Below are 15,569 nucleotides of genomic sequence, written 5' to 3'. Positions count from 1 at the left end.
ATCATGAACAGGCTAGTACCAAAGAGAGACTGGGTCACATTTTGCTTATAAATGAGGATGATAGAGTCTGTCTTACCAAGTTGAAACACTCTTTCCCTAACATTTCTGCCCCTGTTTAATAGGACAGGCATTTTGAGTGGGGAGGGGGATACACTGAGCAACCCCTCAAGCCTTCTAGGGTCTTCACAACCCAAGACCTGCATTTGGGGGTAAGCAAGGTGAGGTCAAAGACACAGCCACAGGTGTCCCAGGGGGTCGGGTGGAAGGAAGCCTGACTTCCCTGAGCTGTTCCTTTATGGGCCTTAGTGTCACGAGAGAGTAGTCTGAGTAGCCCACTCTCCTGAGTGTCAAAGTAACCACTCTCTATATACCAGGTCCTGTTTAAACACTTCACATGCATTAGCTCGTTGAATCCTCGCAGTAACGCTATACAGCAGATTCTTTTATCCCCATTTTACCGATGAGGAAACTGAGGCACAAAGACACTCTGTCATAGCCTTGAACGTTCATCAGGGTGACCTGTTTCGTTCTTACTCAGCAACCCCTTCACTTGAAGCACTTGAATAGATTTTTATTCCTTGAAAGCAAAGAAGCCTGTGATGAGAGGAGAGATGAATATCTAGGTGGTACTCCCTGTCCCTGGCTACTGTCTTGGTGCAGGATGAAAGGGACATTTCTGAGTCCTTTATAAGGAGAGGGACCAATTAAGGGACAGGTATCCCCAGCACCATGCTTTAGCCTTCCTGTATCTCTTAAAACAGAAAAGGTCAAGGGGGGCCAGGAGTGGTGGCTCACACCTGTAATCCCAACAGTTTGGGAAGCCGAGGCAGGTGGATCACCTGAGGTCAGGGGTTCAAGACCAGCCTGGCCAATATGGTGGACCCCCATCTCTACTAAAAATACAAAAATTAGCTGGGCCTAGTGGTCTGTACCTGTAGTCCCAGCTACTTGGGAGGCTGAGGCAGGAGAATAGCTTGAGCCTGGTGGGTGGAGGTTGCAGTGAGCTGAGATCACACCACTTCACTCCAACCTGGGCAACAGAGCAAGACTCCATCTCAAAAAAAAAAAGAAAAGAAAGGGTCAAGGGAGAAGGGGACAAAGGACAAAGCCTTAGCACAAGGTAAATGTGGGCCAGGGCATCAGAAGCAGATGCAAACACATATAGCTCCTCTACCCAGCAGTGCAAACCCCACAGGCCCCAGGGGGCCACCTACTCCTGGGGGCATCTGCAGCCTCCTCTAGGAATAACAGGCAGAGCACTTGGGGCTGTCTGCTGAGCCAAGGGGAGGTTGGATTTCTCAGCTTGGGGCCTGGCCAAGGAGCCAGAAAGGACAAGGAGACAAGGTCTTTGCTTCCTGGCATCAGATTACTGCTCCAGCCCAGGGCTCAGAGCACCAGGCCAGGATCCCAGGCATAAAAGTTGCTGGTCAGCTGATAGCAGACAGGGCCAAGGGCCTGTTCTAGAAGTTACCATAAGGATAAAGGGGATGTGTCACTGGCTGCTGAAGAGAGGGAGCGAGAAGAGAGCCCAGGGTACACAGCGAGCCCCCAGCCTTGCCAAGCAGACCAGGCTGGAGTCTGGGGCCAGGGCTGGAGGTTCCCAGGAGGGCAGGGCCTGGCCCTGGGCCTAGAGACTTCAGTGACACATGGTGGGTGGGTGGCAAGGGGTGCTCAGCTCCCACTGGCCGGCCTGGGCTGTGGCAGGAGGGCATGGCCATGGCTGCAGCCTGGCACCAGCCCCAGAAACCTTCATCATCCCACAGTTTCACTGCCCAGGGCGGGGAGGCTCCAAAGGCTCCCTGGTCTCCCAGATGAAAGACGCTTTCTAAGAGTCATAAAACCATCCCCATTCAGAACAATGGGCTCTTATCCGGCTGTGTCCTTCACATCAGTTCCCATGAGCAACACACCAGAAGCTGCAGGCAGGAGTTTTATAGACTGGCATTTTGGACCAGCCCCAGTACTCATTAACATCCACTGCCTCGCCCTCTGTGGAGTCTGCATGGAGGCTGCATGGAATCACACCCATCACTCCCATTTACAGAGCCCTACTATGTGCAGAGCCTCCAGGCAACCCTGCAAGGAAGGTGGCTTTATGAATAAATACAGAGGCCCAGAGAGGTTAAGTGACTTGTCCAAGGTCACACAGTGGGAGAGTGAAAGAGCTGGAATTTAAATCCAGAGTCATGCTCCTTCCCCAGACCATGTGATCTCTGGTTAAGATTGCCCAAGTCTTCCCCCAAGAACTCAGGAGGTTAAGCTCCCAGAAATGACATCTTTGAGACCCCAAAGCCTTCACCAGGATGGTCATGTTGGCCCACCCAGTGGGTCAGCAGAGGCACAGGGGTGGGTCACTTTGGAAGGGAGACATGACGTCAGAGACACGACAGAAAGTGGCCCTGAGCCCCTTCCTTCTGACAAAACCCAGAGTCCCCACCACATCCCACATTCACCCCTCCAAAGTCCCTTCGCCCCATTTCTCCTCAGAAGGCCACCTGTGCTGATGATGCCCCCCTTTTATTGTGCGTTTGTCTACATTTACCACACGCTAGGCTCTGCAGTCTTCATACATGATCCCGTTGACTCTTGGAAGAACTCTGTAAAATGGCTACCTTCTTTTTTTTTTCTTTTTGAGACAGAGTCTTGCTCTTTCACCCAGGCTGGAGTGCAGGGGCATGATCTCAGCTCACTGCAACCTCTGCCTCCCAGGTTCAAGCAATTATCTTGCCTCAGCCTCCCAATTAGCTGAGATTATAGATGCCCGCCACCACACCTGGCTAACTTTCGTATTTTAAGTAGAGACGGGGTTTCACCATGTTGTCCAGTCTGGTTTCAAACTCCTGACCTCAAGTGATCTACCCACCTCAGCCTCCCCAAGTGCTGGGATTACAGGCATGAGCCACCACACCCAGCTGGAATGGCTGCTTCCAAGATCCCCTTTTTCATACACGAAACTGAGGTCCAGAAAGGTCAATAGCCTGCCTACAGTCACATAGCAAGTAAGCAATAGATTCCAGGTCTCTCTGACTCTCCCTCACCACACTGCCCCAAAACTTCACAATGTGGGGTCCAGCAGACACTGTATCCCCACCTTCTCAATCCCATAGTACTGGCTCACAATCTTGGGTGTCACCACAGATGCATGGATAATCCCCACATATTATCCCCACATACGCATGGATAATGACGATAACAACTGTTCCTTCATGGGTACCTTCAGAGATGATAAGTGGGGTTGCCAGGGTTTGCCCCACAGAGCTGATAAGTGGGGTTGCCAGGGTTTGCCCCACAGAGCTGATAAGTGGGGTTGCCAGGGTTTGTCCCACAGAGCTGATAAGTGGGGTTGCCAGGGTTTGTCCCACGGAGCTGATAAGTGGGGTTGCCAGCGTTTGTCCCACAGAGCTGATAAGTGGGGTTGCCAGGGTTTGTCCCACAGAGCTGATAAGTGGGGTTGCCAGGGTTTGTCCCACAGAGCTGATAAGTGGGGTTGCCAGGGTTTGTCCCACGGAGCTGATAAGTGGGGTTGCCAGGGTTTGTCCCACGGAGCTGATAAGTGGGGTTGCCAGGGTTTGTCCCACGGAGCTGATAAGTGGGGTTGCCAGGGTTTGTCCCACGGAGCTGATAAGTGGGGTTGCCAGGGTTTGTCCCACAGAGCTGATAAGTGGGGTTGCCAGGGTTTGTCCCACGGAGCTGATAAGTGGGGTTGCCAGGGTTTGTCCCAGGGAGCTGATAAGTGGGGTTGCCAGGGTTTGTCCCACGGAGCTGATAAGTGGGGTTGCCAGGGTTTGTCCCACAGAGCTGATAAGTGGGGTTACCAGGGTTTGTCCCACAGAGCTGATAAGTGGGGATGCCAGGGTTTGTCCCACAGAGCTGATAAGTGGGGTTGCCAGGGTTTGTCCCACGGAGCTGATAAGTGGGGTTGCCAGGGTTTGTCCCACGGAGCTGATAAGTGGGGTTGCCAGGGTTTGTCCCACGGAGCTGATAAGTGGGGTTGCCAGGGTTTGTCCCACGGAGCTGATAAGTGGGGATGCCAGGGTTTGTCCCACAGAGCTGATAAGTGGGGATGCCAGGGTTTGTCCCACGGAGCTGATAAGTGGGGTTGCCAGGGTTTGTCCCACGGAGCTGATAAGTGGGGTTGCCAGGGTTTGTCCCACGGAGCTGATAAGTGGGGTTGCCAGGGTTTGTCCCACGGAGCTGATAAGTGGGGTTGCCAGGGTTTGTCCCACAGAGCTGATAAGTGGGGTTGCCAGGGTTTGTCCCACAGAGCTGATAAGTGGGGATGCCAGGGTTTGAAACCTCTTCTCTCTGGTTCCAGAACCACTGTTCCTTCCAGGTAATCCAGCATGATAGTTAGACCAAACCATCCCAATAAAGACTTGCCATGCATGCAACAAACATCCCAGGTGCCTAAAGTGTGCCCAGCACCATTCCAGGAGCTGCCAGTAACATAAACAAGATTGTTGTATGGCTGGGTGTAGTGGCTTATGCCTGTAATCCCAGCATTTCGGGAGGCCAAGGTGGGTGGATGACCTGAGGTCAGGAGTTCAAGACCAGCCTGGCCAACATGGTGAAACCTCGTCTCTACCAAAAATACAAAAAATTAGCTGCGCATAGTGGTGGGCACCTATGGTCCCAGCTACTTGGGAGGCTGAGGCAGGAGAATCACTTGAACCCGGGAGGCGGAGGTCGCAGTGAGCCAAGATCGCAACACTGCACTCCAGCCTGGGCAACAAGAGCAACACTGCATCTCAAAAAAAAAAGACTGATGTGTTCCTGGCCCCATGGCCCCGTAAGCCCCGTGGGAGGTTGCCAGGGACCCGCTGATCGTTCCTGGTTGCTCTACTTAGAGCTCCATCTATAGCTGCCTCCTCTCATCCTCCAATGCCACTAATCTCCTCTGAGCTTCCAGAAACTTCCCAGATATCCTGCCCCAGCCCCTGCGAAGGCAGTCCACAGCACTTCATCTCTTGGGTCATTTTGCCCTCAGATGCTTCTCAACCAGCTCCTAACTGGGCAAACCAGATAGGCAGCTGTGGTGGCCCAGGCTTCCCTGAAGAACCCCTGAGACCCAGCCACCAGAAGGCATGGCTAGCATCCACAGCACCGCCTTTGTTGAAGTGATTTGCTCATGGGCTTCCCCACTCTGAGAAGCTGGCTTGGAGTCTGCCCTATGTCACCATCTCCTGGTACTGTGTGTGGCTGCCAAGGACAAGCAGACTACCCAGAACAACTCATGGATACATCTGGTCAACTAGTTAATGCCAGACCCTGGTTCCAGGTCTGGCATTAATTGGCTAGGTGCAAAGGCTCACGCCTGTAAATCCAGCACATTGGGAGGCCAAGGCAGGTGGATCACTTGAGGTCAGAAGTTCAAGGCCAGCCTGGCTAACGTGATGAAACTCTGTTTCTACTAAAAATACAAAAATTAGCCAGATGTGGTGGTGCCAGGTTGTAGTCCTGGCTACTTGGGAGGCTGAGGCAGGAGATCACTTGAACCGAGGAGGTGGAGGTTGTAGTGAGCCAAGATCATGGCACTGTACTCCAGCCTAGGCAACAGAGCGAGACTCCGTCTCAAAAACAAACAAACAGAAAAAAAAACAAAATTGTCTTCATCATCATCATCATCATCTGTATCACCATCATCACAACCATCATCATCAGCATAGCTAACATTTATTGAGCACTTGCTACACAACAGGCCCTGGGCCAGCCCTTTACCTGTGTTATCTCATCAAAATCCAGTAATCCCATGAAGTAAGTACTGAAACTATCTCACGCAACAGATGAGCACACTGGTACCAGAGACATTGAGATTAGGAGTTCAAGACCAGCCTGCCCAAGTACTATAGTGCTTGTTAAATTGTCTATTACCCCACTATACTGCAATCCTTCTGAGGGCAGGAACATGCGTCCTGTGCTCAGAGTTGTGTCTCTAGGATGCAGTGCCTGGCACCAAAGAGGAATTCAATAAACAGTCTTTAGATGAATGAATGGATGGAGGATAGATGGATGGATGGATAGATGGATGAAAATTATAGATGGTGAACAAATGGATGGATGGATACAATTGAAACCAAAATGAGGGTGGGCACAGTGGCTCATGCCTGTAACACTTTAAGAGGTCAAGTTGGGAGGATCACTTGAGTGCAGGGGTTCAAGACCAGCCTGGGCAACATAGTGAGACCCCATCTCTACAAAAAGTAAAAAATTATCCAGGCTTGGTGATGTATGCCTGCAGTCCCAGCTACTTGGGAGGCTGAGGTGGGAGGCTCGCTAGAGCCTGGGAGTTCAAGGCTGCAGTGAGCTGCAATCATGCCCCTACACTCCAGCCTGGGGGACAGAGTGAGACTCCTTTTCAAATAAATAAATAAATAAACAATTATCTTAGTGAATTTTTTTTTTAAGCAAAGAAAACCAAGAGGAAAAGGGCCAGGTGCAGTAGTTCACATTTGGAATCTTAGCATTTTGGGAGGCCGAGGCAGGTGGATCACTTGAGGCCAAGAGTTTAAGACCAACACGGCAAAACCTCAACTCTACTAAAAATACAAAAATTAGCCAGGTGTGGTGGCTCGTGCCTGTGGTCCCAGCTACTCAGGAGACTGAGGCAGGAGAATTGCTTGAACCTTGGAGGTGGAGGTTTCAGTAAGCCGAGATTGTGCCACTGAACTCCAGCCTGGGCGACAGTGAGGCTGGGCAACAGTGGGACTCTATCCCTCGCCTCCCCCACAAAAAAGAGGCCAGGCACTGTGGCTCATGTCTGTAATCTTAGCACTTTGGGAGGCCAAGGCAGATGAATCACCTGAGGTCAGGAGTTCAAAACCAGCCTGACCAACAAGGTGAAACCCTGTCTATACTAAAACTACAAAAATTAGCCGGGTATGGTGGCACACGCCTGTAGTCCCAGCTACTTGGGAGGCTGAGATAGGAGAATTGCTTGAACCCAGAAGTCAGAGGTTATAGTGAGCCAAGATCCCACCACTGTACTCCAGCCTGGGCGACAGAGCAAGACTCTGTCTCAAAAAAAAAAGAAAGGAAAGAAAGAAAGAAAAGCAAGAGGAAAATGACCAGAGGACAATAACTCCTCCACTCCCATCACCCACCCGCTCAGTGAATAGGAAGCAAACTGAATGCAGTTTTTCTACAAACTGGAAAATCCCCTGGCAAGGATTCCAGGCAAGGCAGAGAAGAGTATGTTGATTTTTTAGGGGCAGGAAAAAAAAAGTAGTGTCCTGAAGGTGATGAACTTTGAAATAGCTCAGTAAAAAGGGCAGCACACAGAGTCTGATCAAGCATTTTCCCCCTTCCCAGAAGCCTCCAGAGAATTTGATCTGCTCAATCCCAACCTACAGGTCTCTGGATCAGCGCGGGGTGGAGGGTACCAGTGGCACCATAAAATGGGTCCAGTGTAGTAAGCTCCCTGCCCTGTGGCTCCAGGGTGGGGCCTGGGAACAGAGCTGTGCCAGCCTCTCAAGTTCTATTTAGAGTCAATCCCAACCCGTTCCCTGGGTGCTGTCTCAGAATTGTGGAGCACCCGTCAGGAGCCTAGAGCTTTAGGGAGATTATTCTCTGGTGTATTAAAAGATCTCATGCTTACCCACAAATCCTCCGACCACATGAATTCTGATCAGCAGCATCAGCCAGCCTCCCCGTTCTGGGGTGAGATCACTGTGAAGCAGGCTGCCTCCCTCCCCCAACCCTGCATTCCCTGCAGAGCCCAGGGCTTCCAGTTTCCTGTGGGAGAAGCAAGACTCAGAGATAAAACAACCCTGTAGTCCCAGGAGAGCAGGCATGGAGGCCTGTGGCCCAGTTTCGTAGTTTCCAGTACAACTTTTCAAGAAAGCAAGGAAGAAAAAAGACTAGAAAGCAGAGTGGGATTCCTACCCCACTTAGAGATGTCCACTCTCCTGAATGGAACAAGTCATTGCCATCCAAGACAACACCATGAGGCAGCCTGCCATCCAGAACCTTGTCTTTTCTCTTTTTCATTCTTTTGGAGACAGTGTCACTCTGTTGTCCAGGCTGGAGTGCAGTGGCACGATCTTGGCTCACTGCAACCTCTCCCTCACGGGCTCAATCGATCCTCATGCCTCAGCCTCTAATTAGCTGAGATTATAGGCACACACCACCACACCTGACTAATTTTCATATTTTCAGTAGAGACATGGTTTCGCCATGTTGCCCAGGCTGGTCTTGAACTCCTGGGCTCAAGCAATTCATCCACCTCGGCCTCCCAAAGTGCTAGGATTACAGGTGTGAGCCACCGCATTTGGCCAGCCTTGGCTATTTGTCAGAAACTGGGAGTTGGGACAAGCCTGGTGCCAAGACATGGACTTTCTTTCACTGAGCATTTGCTACACACCAGGCTTAGTGATCTGCCTGGGATAACTCGTAACCCTCTCAGCACCTCAATGAGACCAAGTGACTCACCGAAGTTCACACCATCACAAGGGACAAAGCTGAGATTTGAAATCTGACCACAAAGTCCAAATTTTTCCACTAATAAGATGGAAAGGACTTAGGAGGCCTCTTCTCCCACAAACGCTGGCATCCCAGGTTTATTCCAACAATTGGCCACACAGACTAGGGGCAGGTTTTTACAGAGATTGCTCCAGTCTGTGCCAGCCCCCAAATATCAGAAGCAATGAGAATCTCCCCATTCCTGTGCTCCCTGAGCTTGCGGCCATGTGGGGAGGAAAGAGAGGGAGCATTAGCAGGGAACCCAGAGAGGGCACTGGGGACCCATCCATTCGAGCAATTCTGAGACTTTCAGAGCTGAAAGGGCCCTGAGGAACAGGGGTGGGGGACTGGGAGTGGAGGAGCTATTGCCCTCTAGTTCTTTTCCTCTTGGTTTTCTTTACCTTTTTTTTTTTTTTCCCCCAAGATGGAGTCTCACTCTGTCACCCAGGCTAGAGTTCAGTGGTGGGATCTCGGCTCACTGCAACCTCTGCCTCCCAGGTTCAAGTGATTCTTCTGCCTCGGTGTCCTGAGTAGCTGAGACACAGGCACGTGCCGTCACACCTGGCTAATTTTTGTATTTTTAGTAGAGACAGGGTTTTACCATATTGGCCAGGCTGGTCTCGGACTCCCAACCTCAAGTGATCTGCCTGTCTCAGCCTCCCAAAGTGCTAGGATTACAGGCATGAGCCACTGCACCCAGCCTCTTCACTTAAAAAAAAAAAATTGTTGGCCAGGCGCAGCGGCGCACACCTGTAATCCCAGCACTTTGGGAGGCCGAGGCAGGTGGTCAGGAGTTTCAGACCAGCCTGGCCAACATGGTGAAACATCGTCTCTACTAAAAATACAAAAATTAGCCTGGCATGGTGGCGTGTGCCTGTAATTCAAGATACTTGGAGGCTGACGCAGGAGAATTGCTTGAACCTGGAAGGTAGAGGGTGCTGTGAGCCAAGATCGCACCATTGCACTCTAGCCTGGGCGACAGGGCAAGACACTGTCTCAAAAAAAAAAAATTATTAAGAGAATGATTTTCTTTCTTTATTCACTTATTGATTTATTTGGAAAGGAGTCTCACTGTTGTCCAGGCTGGAGCACAGTGGTGTCATCACAGCTCACTGCAGCCTCAAACTTCTGGGCTCAGGCAATCCTCTCATCTCAGTCTCCAGTGTAGCTGGGAACACAGGCATGCGCCACCAGGAACAAGACTAGAATCCATGGCTCAAACCAACATCTTCCTTTCCCAGAAAGGGAAACTAAGGCTCCAAGAGGGCAAGCATTTGCTCAAAGTCATGCAGCACGTGAAGAATGGATCTGGGAAGCAGAGGCAGCCACCTGGCTCCTGGCCTAGGGTCCCATCCCCCACCCCAGCTTGGTTCAAACCAACCATGACATTGGGATCCTTTTAATCAGATAGAACAGATGCTTATCAGATTTAATTATAACACTGCTCAGGGGAAGAGACTTAGTCTACTAAGATGGGAAGAGAGAAGGTGGGCAAGGGTGCTACTTAACCCCACTGGCTCCCTCCTCCTCCTCCTCCCTCCCCTGCTGGGGTATTGGATGTCTCTGTGGTAGCTAAGCTGGGTTTGGCTGGACCAGGAGGAAGGACGAGGGTTACCTGCAGAGCAGGTCACAGTGTGGCCCAGAGAGCTCCCTGTTTACTTGGTCCCCTTGAAACAAAGGCTGCCTCTGTTTCTGAAACAAGGAAGGATGGGGGAAGGGGATCTCTGTCATTCTGCTGAAGGAAAAAGTGGGAGCGGGCCTGAGCAGGGGAGAAGAGGACTCACTTGGTGGCAGCACCAGGCCACCTGCCTCAGACCTACCTGCTAAGCTCCCAAACCTTGTTCCCATAAGTCTGGCCTCCTGGAATCCAAGGAGTCCGTGCTCCAAACTTGTTCCCCGGTCCTCACCTGAGTACCCGGGGAGACTCCCATTCCCCGGGAGCTGCCTCTCATCGTGATGGGAGGTGCTTACTTCTGGGAATATTCAAAGCCTTGGTTCCCTATCACCTGGTCCTGTGACCTTGAGTGAATGAGTTCATGTCCCTGAGTCTCAGCTTCCCCACAATAAAACATGGCTTGTCTTCCTGCATCCAGGTGCTTACTTCTGGGAATATTCAAAGCCTTGGTTCCCTATCACCTGGTCCTGTGACCTTGAGTGAATGAGTTCATGTCCCTGAGTCTCAGCTTCCCCACAATAAAACATGGCTTGTCTTCCTGCATCCCAAGGTCATTCAATAGATAGATAGATAGATAGATAGATAGATAGATAGATAGATTGATAGATGATAGATATAGATAGATAGATAGATATAGATAGATAGATAGATAGATGCTAGATAGATAGAATAATTTTGTTTTTCTTTGAGACACTGCCCAGGGTGGAGTGCAGTGGTGTTATCTTGGCTCACTGCAGCCTCGACCTCCTGGGCTCAATTGATCCTCCTACCTCAGCCTCCTGAGTAGCTGGGACTACAGGTGAGCCACCACGCCAGGCTAAATTTTGTATTTTTTTGTAGAGACAGAGTTTTACTATGTTGCCCAAGCTGGCACAAGGTCATTCTCTTTTTTTCTTGAGATGGAGTCTTGTTCTGTCATCCAAGCTGGAGTGCAGTGGCCCTATCTCAGCTCACAAACCTCCGCCTCCCAGGTTCAAAGGATTCTCCTGCCTCAGCCTCTTGAGTAGCTGAGACTACAGACACACATCACCACTCCCAGCTAATTTTTGTATCTTAGTAGAGACAAGGTTTTGCTATGTTGGTGAGGTTGGTCTTGAACTCCTGACCTCATGATCCACCTGCCTCAGCCTCCCAAAGTGCTGGGATTACAGACGTGATCCACCATATCCAGCAGTCCAAGTTCATCCTAAGGATTAAATGTCAAAGCTTTTAGAGTCACGGAAGAGACTGGAAACATGGCTTGGATAATTACCTCTCTTTATACTAATTCTCTGTGTGCATGTTCCAATGTTTGAAAGGCATTTCCAGCTATGACTATCATTCACAGGGAATAAATCACAAGCCCCTGCACTCAGATGGTGTGAGGCCACAAGAGATTGAGTGGCTTGTTCAATGTCCTGTAAAGGCAGAAACAACCCTACAACCCACGACTCAAAAATCCCACTGGAGCCCAACCCAGAGGCACTGAGTGGCAAGAGCAGGAAATCTCAGTTCAGCCAAGCCAGGCTCTCATCTTGGCTGTGCCACGAACACAGTGTGTGACCTTGGGTGGTGACTTTGCACGAAGTGAGCTTTCAACTTTCCGACTGATGAGTTCAGTGTCATTTACCAGTTATGTGATGCAGGGCAAGTGACTTCACCTTTCTGAACCTCAGCTTCCTCGTCTGTGAAATGGGGTTGCCAGGAGGGCTCAATGAGCCATGGCCCACAGGATGCCTGGCACAAAGCTTGGTATACAGTGGGTGCCCAATAAATGAAAATGTAGCAATGGTGGGCTGGGCAGAGTGGCTCACGCCTATAATCCCAGGACTGTGGGAGGCCAAGGTGGGCAGATTACTTGAGGCCAGGAGTTCGAGACCAGCCTGGCCAACATGGTGAAACCCTTTCTCTACTAAGAATACAAAAATTAGCTGGGCGTGGTGGTGGGCGCCTGTAGTCCCAGCTATTTGGGAGGCTGAGGCAGGAGAATCACTTGAACTTGGGAGGCAGAAGTTGCAGTGAGCCGAGATCACACTACTGCATTCCAGCCTGTGCAACAGAGCAAGACTGCATCAAAAAAAAAAAAAAGAAAATGTAGCAATGGCAATCACAGTTCACTGCACCCTCAAACTTCTGGGCTCAGGCAATCCTTCCATCTCAGCCTCCTGAGTAGCTGGGACCACAGGCGTGTGCCACCAGGAACAAGACGAGTACTAGCGGTCAGTATTGCTGTGATTAGTAGCATCGTTAGGAGAGGGAGAAGACAGGATGGGATCACCTTGGGAATCTTGTTCCCATGACTGTCCTGGAGAGGAATTCCTGGAAGGAGACATCGAGACCCTTCTCTCACCTTCCATGGGGTAGAGATGAGAATGGAGCCAGGCCAGCCACCCCCTGAAAGCCACAAAGTTCCATTAAGTAAAGAGATCCAGCCAGAAGGACTGCTAGCATCACACTCAGAGCAAGCCTTTGCGGGGACAGTAGAGAGGGGTGGCCCCTAGCCACCTCAGGAGGCTCTGATTTAGGGGCTGAAAGCTAAGGAGGCAGCCCCGCCTCAGCAGCCTGACACTTCTGCCCCCGGTGAGGACTTCTCTGGAGGAAAAGCCACACAGAGGAGGAGCCAGCTATTTGGGAGGCTGAGGCAGGAGAATCAGAGCATGCTCTGCTAGAAGCTGGGGGCAGAAAGGTCGGGGGCGGGGGGTGTCTAACTCTGTGACGTCACTTAGCTGTGTGACCCCAGGCAGCTCACCTGATCTCTCTGAGCTTCCGTCACTCAACTCTGGGCATCACCACAATTCCTGCCCTTCCCAGCTCCCCAGGCTGTTGTGAGTGCCCTTCAGGACAGCGTCCGCTGGCTTTGTAAACTGTCAGGCACCTTAGGATGAGGCACTGCCCTCATTAACCACCAAGCTCCCCTAAATAGACAGGCAAGGTGGGGTAGGTGGATGGGCAGCACGTGAGGTGCCACTCCAGGAAGCCAAAATGGAAAGAGGGGAACAGACATGGGGCCCTGGCCCCTCCTGCCCCTCTGCCACACCCACTCTCACCTCTTTTGCCTGGGACACTCCAAGAAAACCCTGACAGTGGTATCGGAGATCCCGAGCCATGGCTTTCAATCTTCCCTCTGCTATCGCACACGCACTGTCCTGGGAGTCATCAGCCATTGGTCCTGGACTCTGGTGGCTAGGGGCTACGTGAGGATAGGGTAATCTGCCAAGGAGGTGGGGCAGGTGACAGGAGAAGAGCTTGGACAGTGACATTTGCAGCCCCAGGAAGCCAACCAGCCAGAGCGTCACGTGATCACCTAAATGTTCCCCTTCCAACCTCAGCTTCACCATGCCAAGCAGGACCCCCTCCCTAGGAAGCCCAGTTCTCCTATGGTAGCAGCCAAGTTCAGCAGCTAAGAGCTTGGCTGGACACTAGCACCACAGTCCCTGGGTTCGAAGATCCACTCCTTCTCAAGCTGTGAAATCTTGAGTAAGTTACTTAACCTCTCGGTACCTGTTTCCTCAGCTATAAAATAAGAGTGATAACAATAACACTTACCTCATTGGGGTGTCAGGGATGAGGGATTTACACACCTATTGTGCTTTGTTAGCAAAGTGCTCGGCACGAAGTAAGTGCCCAGCAAGGATTAGGTGATCATTCACTGGCCATGGAAAAGAAAGAGGCTGCCTCCAAAAACTGAGCTCTCCATCCCCAGAGATAGTCAAGCTGTGGCTAAACAGCCACCTGTTGGGGATTCATGGCCTGGATGACCTTCAAAATTCCTCCCAACTGTGAGCCCATAAAGTCCCCTGTAAAATAGCTCCCACCTGCTGCATTTCTCCTCCCTGCTGTGGCCAGGATGGGTTGGGATGGGCTGGGATGGGCTGGGATGGGCTGCGATGGGCTGGGATGGGCTGCGATGGGCTGCGATGGGCTGCGATGGGCTGCGATGGGCTGTGATGGGCTGGGAGAGAGCTAGCAGGGTGGAAAGCCAGGGAGAAACAGCCAGGAACAGGCACAGAGGACCAAAGAAGGAGCCCTCGACAGGGAGTCCACCAGTCTGGCTTCCAGCCCCAGTTCCACCACCAATGCACCAATTCACCTTCAGTGACTCCCTCTCCTCCAAGCCTGTTTTCCCAACTGTAAAATGATGCCATTGAACTGAAGCCATCTCAAGCTGCGTCCCTCACTCTGTGACCCTAAGCAGGAAGTGAGGAAAGTCCCCACCACACATGTCCTTCTTGCAGGCTACCTCTGCCTTTCTCACTCTGGGTTGCCCTGACCTGCCCCGCTAGGTGGCCACAGGGTCAGGGTCACGCCCATAGAGGCACCCAGGACAACTCTCCTCACCGAATCCATCCCAGGGTGTCCCCAAGCTCCAGCACCTTCTGGGAGGGATCAGTGTGTCACTGGGCCTGAAGCCCAAGGGTGACAATGACTTAGGGGACCCCTCCCCCATGATCTCCAAAAGGTTCTCCTCCAACTCAGTGAGGGACAGAGATGGTTAAAAACAAAAAGGAAACTAACCTGAATCCTGTGCAATCCAATCGCAGTCCTCCGGGAAGGGAGCACAAGTGGCAGGAGCAGCCCCTTTCAACAGGGAAGGGTCCTGTCTGTCGGTCGAAGTAGCTGGCAGGGCAGGCAGGAGCCCAGAGGGTGAGTAGGCTGGCTCCCGGGCTGGGTCCACGCAGGGCCCAGGTGTGTGAATCACTCACTTGCCCGACCTGCCGGGCAGGTGAGGGCAGTGGGGAGGAGGACAGGAGGCGGCCCTGGCAGTCCACGAGGAATAGCTCCACTGAGTCAAGCCAGCCGGGGCTGAGCCATCCATCAGCCAGCCTGGAAAGACCCGGAAGCTGGCCGGGTTGAGGAAGGGAGGGGCAAGAACCGAGATAGGGCCTCCAGAGGGGAGTGCCAAGCAGCGGGGCTGAGCTCTCACCACTGTGTGCCACTGGGAAGGCACACAGGGCCCAGGTACAGGGCAGGATTGGAGGGTCACTCATGGCTGCACCCCTTTTAGCCAGAGAAGGTGGAAAGAAATATGCTTTGAAGTCAGAGAGAGCCGGGTGACAATCCCTGCCATCTCCAGCCGTGTGACATCCTGCAATGGCCTTGTCTCTCCAAGCCTCAGTTTCCTCCTATTTTTCCTTTTCTTTTCTTTTTCTTTTTTTTTTTTTTTTTTTTTTTTTGAGACAGAGCCTCACTCTGTTGCCCAGGCTGAAGTACAGTGGCTTGATCTTGGCTCACCACAACCTCCACCTCCCAGGTTCAAGCAATTCTGCCCCCACCTCCTGATTAGCGCGCACCAGCATGCCTAACTAATTTTTGTGTTTTTAGTAGAGACAGGGTTTCACCATGTTGGCCAGGCTGGTCTCAAACTCCTGACCTTGTGATCCGCCCGCCTCGGCCTCCCAAAGTGCTGGGATTACAGGCGTGAGCCACTGTACCTGGCTTCCTTTTCTTTTTTTGAGAC

The 15,569-nt window shown here is 51.8% G+C and overlaps 1 protein-coding gene across 1 annotated transcript in view; it reads right to left on the bottom strand.

The window, feature by feature from the left end:
* Positions 1 to 14,943, bottom strand: part of ARHGEF10L (Rho guanine nucleotide exchange factor 10 like) — a 182,888-nt gene extending 167,945 nt beyond the window's left edge. Inside the window, exon 1 of the mRNA XM_078330518.1 lies at positions 14,627 to 14,943. The gene's annotated coding sequence lies outside the window, so the exon portion shown is untranslated. The remainder of the gene's footprint in view (positions 1 to 14,626) is intronic.
* Between the last annotated feature and the right edge of the window lie 626 nt (positions 14,944 to 15,569).

Source organism: Callithrix jacchus, chromosome 7, assembly GCF_049354715.1.
Source record: "Callithrix jacchus isolate 240 chromosome 7, calJac240_pri, whole genome shotgun sequence".
NCBI lineage: Eukaryota > Metazoa > Chordata > Mammalia > Primates > Cebidae > Callithrix > Callithrix jacchus.
This window is presented reverse-complemented; position numbering and strand designations above follow the sequence as displayed.